The sequence below is a fragment of the Macaca fascicularis genome, chromosome X (genome assembly GCF_037993035.2).
Source record: "Macaca fascicularis isolate 582-1 chromosome X, T2T-MFA8v1.1".
In the NCBI taxonomy this organism is placed as follows: domain Eukaryota; kingdom Metazoa; phylum Chordata; class Mammalia; order Primates; family Cercopithecidae; genus Macaca; species Macaca fascicularis.
Genome location: NC_088395.1, coordinates 147234224 through 147252650, shown reverse-complemented (window position 1 = coordinate 147252650; position 18427 = coordinate 147234224). Strand labels below are relative to the sequence as shown.

At 37.5% G+C, this 18427-nt stretch overlaps 1 long non-coding RNA gene across 1 annotated transcript in view; it reads left to right on the top strand.

Moving 5' to 3' along the window:
• The window catches only part of LOC135969245 (uncharacterized), a 261758-nt gene extending 243569 nt beyond the window's left edge, over nucleotides 1-18189 (top strand). The window contains exon 3 of the long non-coding RNA XR_010584393.1: nucleotides 17331-18189. This is a non-coding gene — a long non-coding RNA (uncharacterized lncRNA). The remainder of the gene's footprint in view (nucleotides 1-17330) is intronic.
• Nucleotides 18190-18427: the final 238 nt, after the last annotated feature.

Here is an 18427-nt window from a genome sequence, read left to right as displayed (position 1 = left end):
GAGGCATAGCTGGGGAGGCCTCAGGAAACTTACAATCATGGCAGAAGGTGAAGAGGAAGGAGGTGCATCTTCACATGGCCGGCAGGAAAATAAGAGACAGGGGGAGGTGCTACACACTTTTACAACAACCAGATCTTGTGAGAAGTCACTCACTATCACAAGGACAGCAGAAAGGAAGTTGGTTCCCATGATTAAATCACCTTCTACCTGGCCCCTCCTCCAACTCTGTGAATTACAGTTTGTCATGAGATTTTGGATTTGTCACCTTTCTAATTTCCTCCTGAATTCATGTGGCACCTCAACTACTACTCTGCAGTATTTCTGCCAAGACTGGACAAAGGGTAACATGAGTGAGGTACTAGGGAAGAATCCCATTTCCTCTGCATCATAAATCTTGCCATAATGTTAGCCTAAAGATTGAATTCCAACAGCAGGGAAAGAAGGTGGAAAAGAATAATTTTTATTGATCTCTTCCCTCCGCAATGTTCTTTCTTCCTTCAGTTCGGCAGCAGTCATGTCAAGGGTAGTGGTGGAAAAATAAATGGCTTCTCTCTGTGATCTATGTTTTATAACATCTCTGTACTCCTCTTTCTTCCTCCCTTTTTACTAGATTTCCAGAAGAAAAGCAAAGATGAGAGATTAGTATAGTGATTTGAGTGTCAAACATAAAAATAAACATTGGTTCCGTGTAGACTATAATAATAATAGTAATAGTAACAATAATGGCCAGCATTGTTCAAGCTTTTAGAATGTGTCAGGTATTATTCTAAGGCCCTTACACCCATTAACTCATTGAATCTTCACACAAATTCTATTGAATAGGCACTAGTATTATTCCTATTTTATAGGAAAGAAAAAATGTCTCTGACTATAACATTGAATTTATCTATTTCTTGCTGTAACTTCTATCAGTTGTTGAATCATGCCTTTTGATCCTCTGTTTGTAGGTGCATACATGTTAAGATTTCTGTCTTAGTCCATTCAGGCTGCTATAACAAAAAAGCATGCATTGGATGGTTTATAAGCAGGCATTAGTCTCATACTTCTGGAGACTGGGAAGTCCAAGATCAAGGTGCTGATAAATTCAGTGTCCAGAGAGGGCCTCTTCCTGTTTTGTTGGCCCCTGACTTTTAGCTGTGTCCTCAAGTGGTGGAAGGGGGAAGGAATCTCACTGGCGTCTTCTTATAAGGTCACTAATCCCATTTATGACACCTCAGTCCTCCTGATCTAATCACCCACCAAAGGCCACACTTCCTAATACCCTCTATTTGGGGATTAGGATTGCAACATTTAAATTGTGTGTTGGGGGAGGGTGGGGCAGGGACATAAACATTCAGACCATAGCAGATTGTTATGTCTTCTTGGATAACTGACTCCATTATCATTATATAATTATTCAATTTATCCATGATACCTTACCTTGCCCTGTTGTCTGCTCTGTCTGAAATTAATAGAGATAGTCCCACTTTCTTTTGATTAGTGGTAGCATGGCATATCTTTATTTTTATTTATTTTATTATTATTATTATTATTTTGAGATGGAGTTTCACTCTTGTCGCCCAGGCTGGAGTGCAATGGTGCATTCTTGGCTCACTGCAACCTCCGCCTCCTAGGTTCAAGCGATTCTCCTGCCTCAGCCTCCCGAGTAGATGGGATTACAGGTGCCCGCCACAATGCCTGGCTAATTTTTTTTGTATTGTTAGTAGAGACAGTGTTTCACCCACCAACATGCCTGGCTATTTTTTTTTTTTTTTTTGTATTGTTAGTAGAGACAGGATTTCACCACATTGGCCAGGCTGGTCTCGAACTCCTGACCTCAGGTGATCTGCCCACCTCGGTCTCCCAAAGTGCTGGGATTACAGGCATGAGCCACCGCGCCTGGCCGGCATATCTTTCTATATCTGTTTACTTTTAACCTACAAGTGTCTTTATATTTAAAGTGAGTTTCTTGTAAAAAGCATATGGCTGGGTTTTGTTTTATGATACACTATGACAATATCTGTCTTTTAATTGCTATATTTAGACCATTGATGTTTAAATGATTATTGATACAGGTGGGTAACATTTAACACATTTGCAACTGTTTTCTATTTGTTGCCTATGTTCTGTTTCTATTTTTGTCTCCCACACTTTTTCTGCCTTTTGTAGTTATAACTAAATATTTATATGATTTCATTTTCTCTCCTTTATTAATATGTTAGTTATAGTCCTTCTTAATCTTTTCTTAGTGGTTCCCCTAAAGTTGCAATGTATGTTTACAACCAATCCAGGTCCACTTTCAAATAACACTATACCACTTCATGGATAATGACAGTAACTTAAAATAATAAAATAATCCGAATTCCTCCATCTTGTCCTTTGCAACATTGCTATCATTTATTTTACTTATACATAAGCATATAAATACACAAGTATATACACTTAAATACATTGTTGCTATTATTTTTTAAACAAACCATTATATGTTATATCAATTACAAATAAGAAAAATAAAAGCTTTTATTTTACTTTTACTTATTCATTCTCTAATTTCTTTATGTGAATCCAAGTGTCTGATCTATATTATTTTCCTTCTCCCTGAATAACTTTTAACATTTCTTTCAAAGCAAGTCTTCTGGCAACAAATTCTCTAAATTTTTGTTTGTTTAAGAAAGTCTTTATTTCTCTTTCACTTGTGAAGGATAATTTTATAGGATTCAAAATTCTAGGTTGATGAAATTGTTTTTCTATCAAAACTTTAAATATTTCACTCCACTCTCTTCTTGCTTGCCTGGTTTCTGAGAAGTCAAGTATAATTCTTGTCTTTGATCCTATATAGATGTTTTTTGTTTATTATGGCTTGTCTCAAGACTCTTATCTTTGATTTTCTGCAGTTTGAAAATGGTATGCATGCCTGCGCATGGTGGCTCACGCCTATAATCCCAGCACTTTGGGAGGCCAAGGCGGGTGGATCACCTGAGGTCAAGAGTTTGAGACCAACCTGGTCAACATGGTAAAACCCCATCTCTAGTAAAAATACAAAAATTAGCCAGGCATGGAGTGGGCACCTGTAATCCCAATTACTCGGGAGGCTGAGGCAGGAGAATCGCTTGAACCCAGGAGGCGGAGTTTGCAGTGAGCCAAGATTGTGCCACTGCACTCCAGCCTGGGTGACAGAGTAAGACCCTGTCTTAAAAAAAAAAAAAAAAAAAAAAAAAGTATGCCTATGTGTATTTTTGTTTTAATTTTTATTTTTGGCTTTTATCCTGCTTGGTTCTCCAAGCTTACTGGATATGTGGTTTGGTGTCTGACATTAACTTGGGGAAATTCTCAGTTATTATTCTGTCACACATTTCTTCCATCCCTGTCTCTCTTTCTTTTCCTTCTGAGATCCTCATTATGTATATGCTATACCTCTCATAGTTGCCCCACAGTTCCTGGATATTCTGTTCTGGGGGTTGTTTTTCAGTATTTTTTTTCTTTTTTCTTTTTAGTTTTGAAAGTGTCTATTACATACCCTCAAGCTCAGAGATTATTTCCTCAGCTGCATCCAGTCTACTAATGTGGCCGTCACAGGCATTCTTCATTTCTGTTGCAGTGTCTTTGATCGCTAGCGTTTCTTTTAAATGCTTTCTCAGAATTTCTATCTCTCTGCTTACATTATCTAGCTGTTCTTGCATGTTGTCTACTTTTCCCATTAAAGCTCTTAGTACAATAATAAGTATTTTCAAAAAAAGTACTGGTCTGATAATGCCACCATTCCTGCTATATTTAAATTTTGTTCTGATGTTTGTTCAATCTCTTCAAACTGTATGTTTCGCCAGTAATATCCTTGTAATGTTTTGTTGAAGGATGAACATAGTGTACTAGGTGAGAGAAACTGCAATAAATAGGCTCTGAATAATGTAGTGCTGTGTGTTTGAAGGTGGCGTGTGAAGTGTTCTATAGCTTTATGATTAACTTTGTCTTTTGGTGAACCTGTGCCCCTAGACTGTGAACTTAGCCAGTACTTCTTAGCTTCTTCCTGCTTAGATAGGACGGAATGTTTATAGTGGTGAGAGCTGAGCATCTCCCTTTCCTCACATGAAAGGCTAGAGGGAGCTGGAATTGGGTATTTTCCTTCCCACAAGTAGGTTAGGTTTTTAAATAATCCCAGCAGGTTAGACTCTTGTAAAATACTGTAGTTTCTCCTAAGGACATTCCTTGTGAAGAAGAACAAAATGCTTTGGTGTATTTCGGAATGGTTCTTTTTCTAAAGCATGAGGGGATTCTTCTGATGCTCATTATGAAGACCCAATAGAGCTCCAAAAGGTAAAAACTCACAAAGTGTAAGGGCAACCATATAACTAAAGTTTTTAACTTTCAGATTTGTCCACTTTGAGCCTCCAGCATTCACCAATTACAGTTGATGTTTTCTTACTATGGCATTGGTTCTTGTGGAGGTTTATGCTTTCGGGTTTCTGCTCTAGTAAGCTGTGATTCCCTTTGTGTGCCTGCTTCTGTCTCCAATTCTGGGGGCGGCAATTTACCCTGTGACCTCACTTCTCTGATGAATCTAAAAACCTAAGAATAGTTGTTGATTTTCCCTTTTGTTCAGCTCTTTACATGTTGATAGGAAGGAGTAACAACTTCCAAGCTCCTTATGTGTTGGACCAGACACCAGAAGTGGTAGAAATTAAAATGAACAGAATAGTGTTAAGAACATATCCAAGGTTATACACCTAAGAAGTAATGAATCCAGACTCAAAACTAGTGTCAAAGCCCACTGTCAACCACTGCCCCAAGCTGATCTCAGACCACTCTGCTATACTTAAGAAGCGTATATTGGTTATATGTGGGCTCTAGAGCTAGATTCTTTAGGCATGAATCCAGTTCCATCGATTTTATTAGTTGTATGACTTTTTGCATAAGTCTGTCGTAGGTATTAAGTGAGTTGGTTTCTGAAATGCACTTAACAACAGTGACTGCAAGTGAGAAAGCACTCACTGAATGGTGGCAGCTTTGGGTATTGCATGGAAGAGCCAGCATTTTCATCCCTCAAATACCACGAAAAATGCACAGGTGTGGTATGGTGAATTTGTAGCACCTCTTCTGGAAATTTGGGTGGAAGAGATTTCCAAAGCATCTGTTTTCTTGAAATGCTGCACCCTATATAGTTTCTTGCTCTTCAAAGTCTTAAACCAACAACATTGGCATCTCCTGGGAGCTAGTAAAACAATGAAAATTCTCAAGTCTCATCCCAGACCATTTGGATCAGAATCTGCATTTTAACAAGATTCCCAGGTGATTAATTGGTGCAGTTTAAGACTCTGAGATAGCATAGTAGTTAAGAGCACAGGCTTTGAATTCAGACTCATGTGCATCAGAAGCTAAGTTCTGTCAATTACAAGCTCTATAATCTATGAGCAGTTTTCTTAACTATCTATGCCTAATTTCCTCAGCTGTAAAATTGGAATAGTAATAATACCTCTCTCATAGGGCGGTTGAGAACATTGGCACACAGTAGGTGCTCAGTAAACACATGTTATAGCTACACTGCTACCATTATCATCAAAGTGTCAAGGCTGAAACAGGACAGGTGAAAAGCTGTCCCCATGAAGTCAGCATATAGGGGAAAGAGGACACTTGAGGATGGATCAAGTCTAGAGGGTTAGAGTCCAGATTACTGTATTCAACTACGGTGGAGAGCAGAGTATTATCACAAGGAATGCTTAGATCACATGTGAAACAAAAAGGGCATAGAGTTGAAACTGTGAGGCAAAGGCACGAGGACAAGAACAAGTAGAAGATTAGAAGGAAGGACAAAGAGAGAACTAAGTAGGAAGAGTGACTGCTGGTTCAGAGAGAAAACCTAGTCTCCAGCACTGGTACAACCATGTGGTATGATTGCGTTCTCATGCACTTGGATCACATGGCCAGAATAATAAAGGGAGCTCCTTAAAGGTACTGTATGGGCTCCAGCAGCACCACTCCCCACCCCCCAAAACAACACACACCTGGTTTAAAAGACCCCCAAGGACATCGATCCATCTCATCTACTGTATCCTTAATGCATCCCAGGAACAATTATCTAAAGCGGAGTTTCGCTGGATGCAAGAGGAGGAATTCATTCCCCATTTCCATACATTTACTCTTTCATTTCTGCCTTGGAGCGCATGAGACTTGACCATCATTAAACAAAACACTTTTTTGAGTGTGCAATCCAAGGAGCTATTTTCCCCCAACCTAGTGGGCTGAAAAATATTTATTCTTCCTGAAGGATGGAATGAAGCCTCCATGGTTTAGCTTCTTGCAATAACACTCCCTAAGGGTTAATGTGCTATTAATATGGCAAAAAAGGAAAAAACCCTTTTAAACAGCAGCTTATGCTTCTTTTTGATTTCTCTCCTGCAAAAGCTGATTTACTGTGTGTTTCTTCCATCTGGCAGGAAGCTAATCTGAATATGAATCAATCTTTGCAAAAATAACTGCAGGAAATTTTAGACATTCATAACTTTCCAAAGTTTTTTTTTTTTTTTTTTTTACTTTAACAATAGCATTTTTGTCATTCTTTCAGTTGTGCAGTTTTTCAATTGAAATGAAGTATGACTATTTAAGGAATTCTGCCACCTCATCCTGAATGCCTCCTTTACTGTTATAGATTCACATTGCTCATCTTCTAGATATTTGCACATAAATGAGTAATTACTGTTATCCCAAAAAGTTTTAATATTGAGGGGAAAACAGATTAATGTGATGTTCCCAACTAGATAAGCAAAATAACAAAAAAGATAATTCTCAAATATCTAATTCTTCTTTCCTTGTAGTATATTTTGTAATAATGATGTTTTCTTCTAACACTAGTTGTACCAATTACTATTTCTGGAGTTACTAAACAAAATGGGACAAGAAAAAGCTATCTTATAAATCTAGACTGGAGTCCTTAACAAGTAACTTGGCATTTTCAAAATCATTGCTTCTCAATCTTTGCCCCATTGTAGTATACCTTAAAAATAATGTTTGTACAGCATACTAAGGTAAATAGATGAGGCTACTTGGGCAGAAAATGACTGGCCCAGGGACCCCAGCTGCCCCAGGTCCCATCAAACCACCCCAACGCTTGGGGAATAAATATTTCATTACACCCACAGCCATTTTCACCAAGCACACAAGCTCTGCTCATGACAACCCTGTTCCTCTGAACTTAGAATTGGTGAAGGAACGGGCCAGGCATTGGTGGCTCACACCTGTAATCCCAGTACTTTGGGAGGCTGAGGTGGGCAGATCATGAGGTCAGGATTTCGAGACCAGCCAGACCAACATGGTGAAACCCCGTCTCTACTACAAATACAAAAATTAGCTGGGCGTGGTGGTGCGTGCCTGTAATCCCAGCTACTCAGGAGGCTGAGGCAGGAGAATTGCTTGAACCTGGGAGGTGGAGTTTTCAGTGAGCCGAGATCACACCACTGCACTCCAGCCTGGGCAACAGAGTGAGACTCCATTTCAAAAAAAAAAAAAAATTGGTGAAGGAAAATGTGTACCATTAGAAAATTGAAGTCACATCATCCAGACTAAGGGAGTGTCTTTGGCAGAATTTCCAGACAAAGGCTATGTGACCAAGTCACTCCACTTTATACTGACTTGTCAAGTATGACTGGCTAGCCTAGCATTTTCTATGAAACTGTGTTTCATAGAATGCTAGTATTCCATGAGATATTATTGGACACTAAAGCAATTTCCCTCCTGTGGTCAAATAATTTTGAGATTTAGTGGGTTAAATGTATTTCATTATTATAAGACTTTCTGAAGTTTTTCACATCCTAATGTGATTTGTGAATTTCCAAAAAAATAAGATAGAGCTGATTGGCAACATATGTTTGTGCAAGTTGTTCACTGTACAACTCTAGAGGCAAATATTCACGTTGTAGCCTATTATATGACATTCATTCATGTAGTGTACAACCTCTACATGGCAGCACTAGAATGTAGCATGCAATATTTTCCATACATATTTGACCATGGGACGTTGTCGAGAATACTTGTTAATGTCTACTAGAGCACATTTGGTTCTACATCAACTCCACCGATCATCTTTTTCGTTTTGCTACCTTTCCAGCATTCTTTGTTCTAAGTAACTCTACTCCTTTTTATCAAACAGATTGTGCTTTCTCTCACCCCTGTGAGGAAAGAACATGGTCTTTGATGTCACCCCAGCCTGAGTTCAATACCAGCTCTGCCACTTATTTACCAGCTCTGGGCCTTGGTACTATCTGCAAAATAGAAATAGTATCATGCACATTACAGGGTGGTTGTGTGGATTAAATGAGCAAGCAATTGTAAAGGCCCAGTACAGACCCAGACACAGAGGAATACATGTTGATTATCCCTTATCTTAAATGCTTGGGACCAGAAGTGTTTCGATTTTTTTATTTCTTTTGGATTTTGGAATATTTCCATTGTATTTACCAGTCAAGAATACCTAATTCAAATATCTGAAATCCAAAAAGCATTTTCTTTGAGCACCATGTTGGTGCTCAAAAAGTTTCAGATTTTGGAGTATTACAGATTTGGTGTGTTCAACCTGTATGCAACAAGTGTTCCTCTTCACCATCAGTGCTTTTGCTAAAATTCCCACTGTCTGCAATGCCTTTCTGTGCTCAGTCTGTCCTTGAAGGAATATCTCATTTACAAAGCCTTCCTGATGCAGCTACTCCCTTCTTCAAACCTCTGTAGCACCTTGTAGGTCATTCAAAGATATATTCTAGCACATTATTTCTGATAGAATAATTTTGACCAATTTCTCATCTCCCTTGCTTGAGTGTGAAATCTTGACGGCAGCAACATTGTCTTGTTCACCTTTGATCCTCAACGGAACCTGGGAATATCTTAGGTACTCAGTAGATGTTTGTATAATCTAGTGAAATAAAAATCATAAAGTAGCTGGCAGGTAGCCACAATATTTTTCACTGAAGAGGTGATGATAATAGCTCTTCTGGGCTGACTGGATGCACATAATAGTCTGAGCAAAAATTTGTCTACTGGTTTGCATAGACAGACACAGCAAATCATAAAGATAAATTTTGCATAGCACAAAGAAGACATAGAGGTTTAAATTGCACAAATGTACTGTATAATTAACATCTTCTATAGAGTAAAGGCCTTGAAGCATAGATTTGATGATTAATCTCATAATTGATTAAAAATTCAAAAATAAAGCAAATACTTTAGAACAGAGTCCCAGACTCAAAGATCGATATACATAAAATCCCTCTTCCTTAAGTTATCTTCAACTGCTAACCTATACTAAACACTAAGCTAAGCCTCTTTAGAAATTTCTATTAAGATGATGCATTTGCTTACATTACAATATGTACTGTTCTGAGTATACGTAGACAGCCCATTTTTACATCAATAAAATATGAATTATCTGTACCCAACGTTATATTTTATTCAGGTTCACCTGCTAAAATATTTTTAAATGAGACATATATGTCCAAAATAAGTTGCACATTAGCTTTTCAAGTAACATTTTGTTATGAAGATTTAAGGTAAATGCAAACAATCTCGTAAAGTGGGGCTACATTTATCAACAGGAATTAGATACTTTAGGAAGAAAATTCAAGATCAAGAACATCTTTTTAAACAATGTCAAAGGGACTTTCTAAAAAAATTACCTAGTTAAGACATACAGTTCAATTTCTTAACAAATGTTTTGGCCCTGGACACCTTATTTGGAGAGCAATTTATCAGAGAAGTACAAAATTATTGTTCATAACTTCCATAACAACTGATTAATTTATATAACAACATGATATCAAAATGCCCCCATACAATGTGTCAATAATAATAATGTATAAGCATATGAATTGTTTTAAGGTATAAATCCAGAGAGTTGCAGGCTTTATTCAATAATTTAACAGTTATATTTAAAAATAGATATAGTGTGTGGACACAACCCTTAAAGCAAGGAAACAATTGATTATTAAAGTAGTCATTTCAGGACAAATAAAGAAAGATGCTATTGTATTTGTTGCTTTTTTTTATTTTTTATTTTTTATTTATTTATTTGAGATGGAGTTTCACTCTTGTTGCCCAGGCTGGAGTGCAATGGCATGATCTCGGCTCACTGCAACCTCTGCCTCCCAGGTTTAAGTGATTCTCTACTTCAGCCTTCTGAGTAGTTGGGATTACAGGCATGTGCCACCACGCCCGGCTACTTTTTGTATTTTTAGTAGAGATGGCGTTTCACCATTTGTCCAAGCTGGTCTTGAACTCCCGACCTCATGATCCACCTGCCTCAGCCTACAAAGTGCTGGGATTACAGGCGTGAGCCACCATGCCTGGCCAGGACAGCCATTTTTAAAACCACAATTGACAAGGAAATTTTGGTTACTTCTGTAGCATACAACAATTTAATATAAAAATTATAATTAATAACATATACAAGTTATATCAGAATTATAAGAGTTTCCCATAATTTTGGAACACATATCAATAACATTTATATAAATACAGCCCAAAGAAAGTCAAACACCATTTTATATATGACAATGCTTCTTGTATGATTTTTATACCAAATAAGACAAATATGTCTCTTTTGAACTTCAGAGGACTAATATCAAAAAATTAATGAGGAATCAAGTCAGAATTTGACTTTGGAAAGTTTGTCAAACATAAAAAGTTTAAAATGCTTGATATCACGAAAGAGGGTCATGAGTCATTGTAAAATAAGTCATTCATTTAACCAAAGCAATAACTCAAAGATTTCAAAAAAAAAAAGGTGAACATCTTTATTCTTTGAGAGAGGAGACTTAATATCCCAAACAATAAGCCCTAATAAAAACAGGATGTGGCAAATTAAATTTTTTTTTTGAAATTTTACGATAAAAGTTTAATCATCTTGACTACAAAATAGAATTTCTATAAACCTTGTAACTTTTATAATTTTGCATTAAGGAGTGAGTTAATGCTCCAAGAAAATCTAGTTAAACTGACAAAGCAACCTAGATGCTGGTTTTGCTTTAGTGTGCCTTTGATATTAATGGTTAATTCCTAGAGAAACTGAACTACTTTTCTCTTAATATCAGCCCTTACAATCTCACATGCCCACCTCTTCCACAATAGTCCTTGGGCCTTGAGGAGTTGAATAGTTTTAATTTCTGGTCCTGCATCTCATGAACGCAGTTTACTTTGATTAGCATCTTCTACTGGGCCTGAAGATAAGGCTATAATTGCTGTCAGTGTTTAAGATATAGCATGACTTTGTGTCCTTTTTAGACCAAAGAGTCAAAGCCCTAAAACTCAAAGGCACAAGAACTTTAAAAGCACATACAGAAAGTTACACAGATGTAATAACCTTAAGTAAAAGAAATTTTATTTTTTTTCTAAGCAATCCCAAAGCTTATAATAATGACATAGGAATTATTTCAATAAAATGTAAAATCGCTTAGGCCAGTTACCAACAAGCAAAATAAAAGACCATCTGCAGTGTACAGAATATTATGTTGGAAGAAAACACTTTTTTAGACCTTTAAGAAAAAATTTTTGGCCTGGCATGGGGGCTCATGCCTGTAATCCTAGCACTTTGGGAGGCTGAAACAGGTGGATCACTTGAGGTCAGGAGTTCGAGACCAGCCTGGCCAACACGGTGAAACCCTGTCTCTACTAAAAATACAAAAATTAGCCAGGCGTGGTGGCAGGAGAATTGCTTGAACCTGGAAGGGGAAGGTTGCAGTGAGCCAAGATTGTGCCACTGCACTCCAGCCTGGGTGACAGAGTGAGACCTCACCTCAAAACAAAACAAAAACAACAACAACAACAACAAAAATTTTAGCATCAGGCCACAACAGACAGAACACAAGAGAAAAAAAAAACTTATATGAGCTGAAAATGAGTTGAAAGAGACAGTTATTATTTTGCACCTTTTAAAAGGGGAGAGTAAGCCGAAAATGGCGAGATATGATAAAAGTTAAACTTTGGGTTAAAAAAATTAAAATAATTTATTAAGAGTAAATCAATCCCTTAAGAAAATTTTATTGTTCTAATGAATTTTTTAGTGTTTTTTTAATATCATAACCTAAATGTAGAAAGACTATTATAAATAATTTCCCTTTAATTATAGACAACTTTATACAAATCATTTATGACAGCTTGGACTTCCTGTTTTATCCCTTCCTCTTTCTTTTCTCCTTTGAGATAGAGTCTTGCTCTGTTGCCCAAGCTAGAGTTGTGCAGTGGCGCCATCTCGGCTCCCTGCAACCTCCACCTCCCATGTATAAGCAATTCTCCCGCCTCAGCCTCCAGAGTAACTGGGACTACAGGCACGTGCCACCACGCCTGGCTCATTTTTGTATTTTTAGTAGAGACAGGGTTTTGCCATGTTGGCCAGGCTGGTCTCGAACTCCTGACCTCAGGTGTTCCATCCACCTCGGCCTCACAAAGTGCTGGAATTACAAGCATGAACCAACATGCCCAGCCTTCCTTTTTCTTAAATAACCAGTTACTTTATTTTAGAACAAAAATTTACCATACAAGATTCTTTCTCAGATAAAATTATTTTCCTTTTAACCTTTTGTGCCAAAAATGCCTCTTCATAATTTCCTTCACATTGTTCTTATTCACTGATTACCTAATTTCATAAATAACTTTTAAATAAGCTTTGAATTAGACAAAAAGTATTTTCCTTTAAGATCACATTTCTTTTTTACAGAAAAATGTTTTCCTATAATTAAAAAAATTGGAAATGACCCAGACATTTAATAAATATCTATTATTTAGCTTAATACAACTTTGGATTTTAAATTATATGACAAGATTATCTATAAGCACTTATTTTATTACATTTGTGTAATTAATTGATTTTTTAATAGTTTACCTAGATTACTTATGAAAACTGTGATAGTTCTCATTTAAAGTTATTTCCTTTTTAACCATTTTTATAACCTGTGAATTTCAGGTTTTCCTGAGTAAGAACATTAAGATTAGATAAAGGGTCATTTTTTTGTTTGTTTGTTTTGCCAATAACTCAGGATTTAGCTATTTTCATTAACCAAACAATATTAAATTCCTTACTTATTAAATTTTACATAAACAAAGATAATTCTCATTTGAGCTGCATTCATAGCTTTAGAAACCTTATGCCAGATTTTGACATCTAGCAGAGATTAATATATGTTGACAATTCCAAAGCCATTTCTAATTTAATTTCACTAAAATTTTTAAAACCAGCTTTTTTATTGAGATTTGCTTAAGTCACATGAACTTGAAAAAGCATTTGGCTTAAAGTTTCTGTTTTTCTGAAAAGCATTAGATTTAAGTGCCTTTGTTAAGCCAATTAATTAGAGCTCTTTTATACATTTTTAGTAGTGAAACGTCATATACATGACACATAAATACATAGATGTATTAGACATGTAGAAAGAAGTAGATCTTATAAATTCATAAGACCTTTATTTTTTCCTCCTATTTTAGACTTACAATTTCTTCATAACCTATTTTATTGCCCTAGGCAATTGTCAGCTAGATAGCCCTAAATTTGCATATTAAAGGAACCCTTAGGTTAAAAAAAAATCAGATAGTGAAATTTACATCTCAAAGCACAGAGAGAAAGAGTCTGGTGGTGTTAGAGGGAGATTAAAGATGGATGCCAAATCAAACACCAAATTATAGAAATATATTATAGGATTGTATGAGGAGACCAGTTTTATTTAGATAGGGACTACCTAGCTTTTAACTGGATCTCTGAGCTGTGGGCAGAGCCCACACTGAATCCTAGATCTCCAAAAAAAGAGAATTACTATGAGGCTAGACCAAGCGATGCTTTTACAGTGCACTTTTTTTTTTTTTAACAAAGACATTTCTAAGTGTCCAAGCTACTTTCTTCCTTAATAATCCAAGAGTAGCCTCTGTTGTAATAACTGCTTTAGTCAAAAAATCAAGTAACACAATACAAAAGCAAGCATCTTAAGATCTGAGATGAACTTGTCTGTTTACACTCTTGGGAAAAAACAGAGGTTTCTCCCCAAAAGGGAGTGTGGCATCTTCTCCGTTTTCTTTAAGGAACCCAGGCAATTGTAAACTATTTTACGTCCATCATGCAGCAGAGGGTAGCAAAACAAAGGAGAGACAGCAGAAGTAAATGAAGAAAACAGAATATAGTCATCTGAGAAGAAAAAAATCTTTTGCTCAATAAAGACAAGGTCCTAGGAGAGAAGATGTAGAAAATAGAAAAGTTTCTCTTCAAAACTCATCTTGGTTTAAAAATAAAATAATAGACACTAGGAATAATAGCTCCTTACTCTAAAACCTCCTATCTACTACTAGTTCTTACACTTTAGCCCAGTTAGTTGCTTTGGCTTACTCAGGCATGTCTGGACAGGCCCAGGTAAGTCTTAGCTCATAGTTTATGCCCCTTCCTTATTTGAAATGTTACTGCTTCCTTAAACCTTTCATAAGCAACTTCCTTTTCTTCTTTGTTCTCCCTTGCACTTACCTGTTTAGGAAAGTTTTAGGTTATTAGCAAATTGGGTATCAGTTTAAGACTGAGGTCCAGTTCCAGCCAGTGGATGCAGGACACAGCAGTAAGGCTGACCCAAATGTATAAAGGATAAATATGTCTGCTTTTCCTTTGTTCAGGTGTGCTCTCACCATTGTTTGATCTGCGAGGGGCACCCTTTCTGCAGAAAGTAAAGATTGCCTTGCTGAGAGATCCTTTGTCTTGTCTTTATGGCACTGATTATCTGTTTCTAACAGAAGAAAAAATAAAGACCTTTTAATACAAATGCACTTGTGCACACATACACACACACACATCTCGGATGTTAGCTTTTAATTAAGCTGACTTTTAACCCTTGAGCTCCTTTAAAAAAACTTTCTAAATCTCATTACCGTATTTTAGCTAGAAAAAATTGCTGATGTTTCAAAAGTAACAAGTATCAAACCAGAAAGGACTTGATTTAGGAAGCAAACCCAGGCTGTTGTGGTGGGAAAAAAAGAAGGCAGAACCTTAGCTGTGAAACTGCAGCATGGGGCGACAGCCTTACTCTTTCAGTTTGGCCTGGCTAGCAAAAAGGTGGCCTTGTTATGTACATAAAGCCCCTTAAGTTCTCAAAATCAAAACTATTTATTTTCTTTTTCTTTTGCTGGCCATTTTTCTTCCCAAGCCCTCCCTACCTTTTGTGGGAATTCAGCCACTTCAGAGGCCTTGTTCCTCATAATTTGGAACTTTCCTTTAGATTTGATCAAGTTGGATTGTTTCCCAATGAAAAAAAAAAAAAAAAAACAAAAAAAAAACAGAAACAAATAACAGCAAAAAAAAAAAGTTAATCAAAACACAAAGTATCACAAAATTTATATGATTACTGAGCACTCTAATGGTAAGGAGAAATTAAGACCAGCTCATTGTTAATCTTAACTTTGGACAAGACAAAACCCCTACTGAGCTACTTACCTAGTGATGGGTCTCAGACTGAAGGCTGCTGTCTATCATCCTAGAAGCAGGAAAAAACTCAAACTCATCTTCTGTGCTGACAGCAAGGTCAAACTCCATAAAGGAAGTATCCACCTTCCATTGTCATGGAAGCAGGAAAGCTTGCCTTTCTTGTTGAAAGCAAGTAAATCTTCAGAAAAGAAGTTGTGCAGCCAAATAAACTTTAGATCGCAACCACATTTTTGGAGATCAGAGATTCTTTGGAGGGGTGGCTTTCAGGCCTCAGCAAATTGTCCTATTGGTTTTAGCCATAAAGATAGCTCAAGCTGATACCAAGTATCAGTAGAAGGTTTGTCAAAGATCAGGGGCACCTATACTCAGAATCCCTTTGTGGTTACCAAACATGAACCCCAAATAGCTGAGACAGGTCTCAGTCAATTTTGAAAATTAATTTTGCCAAGATTAAGGATGCACCCATGACGCAGCCTCAGGAAGTCCTGATGATACAGACAGGAGACAGGAAAATACTGGGTAGAAGAGGGTGGTTCCCCAGCAAAAGCCCCACCCTCAAGCCTGGAAACCCATGGCCCTAAATGGGAACAGGCATTCCTGTTTTCATGCCTGAAAGTTGCCTTTTGACCTGCCACACCCCGCTATGCTGTACCTATATAAACGCCAAACCCTAGGCTCCACAATCAGACGAGCAGAGGAACAGAAAAACAGAAGAATGGCAGAGAAGGAGAGAAGAGAAGGAGCATCTGAACATTGAGAGAAGTTCAGCTGGGGACAGCAAATCTCCAGGGGAAGATCATCTTCCCACTCCATCTCCCTTTCAGCTCCCCATCCATCCCACTGAAAGCCACCCTGACCACTCAATAAAACCCCCACCTTCACCATCCTTCAAATCCATGTGTGACCTGATTTTTCCTGGATGCCAGACAGGAGTTTGGGATACAGAAAGCTGTCACACTGGCTCTCTGCCCTTGTGAAAAGACAGAGGGTCCATTAAGCTGTTTAACGCTTAAGCCATCCATGGATGGCAAAGCTAAAAGAGCACACTGTAATACGTACCCACTTGGGCTTTGGGCTTCACAGGCACCCACCCCTGGATGCTGCCATGGGTCTAGAGCCCAGGGTTGCTTGCCCCAGCTTCTGCACCTGCCCGTCTGCATGTTCGCCTTCCCATGAGGGGTTTGAACATGCATGGCAGCCAGAGGAGCCGCACGCCTATCACACATCCTGAGAGGGAGATCAGAGAACTCTCCCGTTTCACTGAGATGTGTGCCCAGTGTGCTCCTGGGCACAGTTTACTTTTATACATTTTAGGGAGACACGAAACACCAGTCAATACATGTACATTGGTTTAGTCCAGTAAGACCAGACAACTCGAAGTGGGGGTTTCCAGGTTAGAAGTAGATAAAAGACAAAAGATTGCATTATTTTGAGTCCTTGGTCGGCCATCCAGTGAATACACAATTTAGCCTGGCTCTGTGAATCTGCATTTTTCATAAACAATAGGGAAGAGGAAGCAATCAGATATGCATTTGTCTCAGGTGAGCCTCAGAGGGATGACTTTGAATAGAATGGGAGGTAGGTTTGCCCTAACCAGTTCCCAGCTTGACTTTTCCCTTTAGCTCAGTGATTTAGGGGCCCCAAGATTTATTTTCTTTTTACAAGGAATATTTCATGCAGGCCAAAGTAAGGCCCAGAAAAGAGAATAGGCAAACCCACCTAGGATGCAGGGAACAGGACATGCAAAGGCAAAGAGGGCAAAAAGTGCAATGTGTTTCCAAAAGAGTAAAGATCTTGAACTGGCAGGAGCAAGAAAACCTGCAGCACACAGCTATGATGGAAGTTAGGGCTGCAATAGTAGGAAGGGCCAAAATGCGAAAAGCCTAGGACTTACTTTCCGCAATGAGGAGCTAGTATTTGTGTTTTTGCACAGGACTGACTCACAAGACTCTTCTGGAGGCTGTTTAGAAGGAGACAATAGTGAATGAGAAAACAGAAGACTGTTGTATGTGGCCCAGGTGAAACGTTATGCAGATCTAAATTAAGGTATGATTCAGAGTCGAACCCCTTTATAATCCTGTTTTTCTGAGACAATGTGTTCTGAACTGAAAACTACTGAAGTTATTGAATGTTATATTTGGTATTCAATACTTGGTACTCATTACATTTGATAGTTGTCATTAGCCCATATGCTAAAACAAACGCTGTAATGTAACTGTGTCATATTTAGTGCAAGTCAGAAACAAAATGAGAAAGAAATGTTAAGTAAAAATGATCCAAATAATTTTTATAAACTTTTATTTAAAAGCGTAGATCATATTCCCAACATTAAGAAATAGTATTGCATTCATTACTACTAAGCTTTCCCGCCACCCACCATTGCATTCTCTGTTACCATGGAGATGGTTAGCTACTTCATTTCATTCTTCTCTACACCCTTTAACACATATTTTAAAATTTTATCGAGATATCACTGATGAATTTCCAACAGTCTATAAAATGAAAATAGACAAAACTTCCCTATTTTGATTAAATTGTTTGCCAAATAAAAATGCTTGAGCGTGTACCACGTTAATCAAAATTTTAAGACTGTCATTATGAAGTATTTTTCAACACAAAAATACTACAATTACTATTTTAACAGTAAATTCCACGATATTTTGTATATAATTGTATGGGAATGACTATTAGAAGTATTAAAATAAGGAATAGAAAGAGAAAGTTTCCATGAATGTGTCTGTCAATAGTTGTTCTGTATGTTTGATAACACACTGAACAGGAAAATAATAAAAGCAAGTGAGAAGTAGTAACAAAATGAGGCAACGTCTATGGAGACATATCAGTTTGTGAGGGACAGCATTGCTTCAGCCAGTTGCTATTGATTGTGTTCAACTGCTGTCTCCTAGCCTAATAGGTAGGCGTAGAAAAAAACTATGATTTTTAAAAATAAATTTTAGAATAAAGATGATGGTCCCTGCATTAGAATACAGGCCACTTCATTCCCACTCACATACAAAGTGTTGTTGTAAG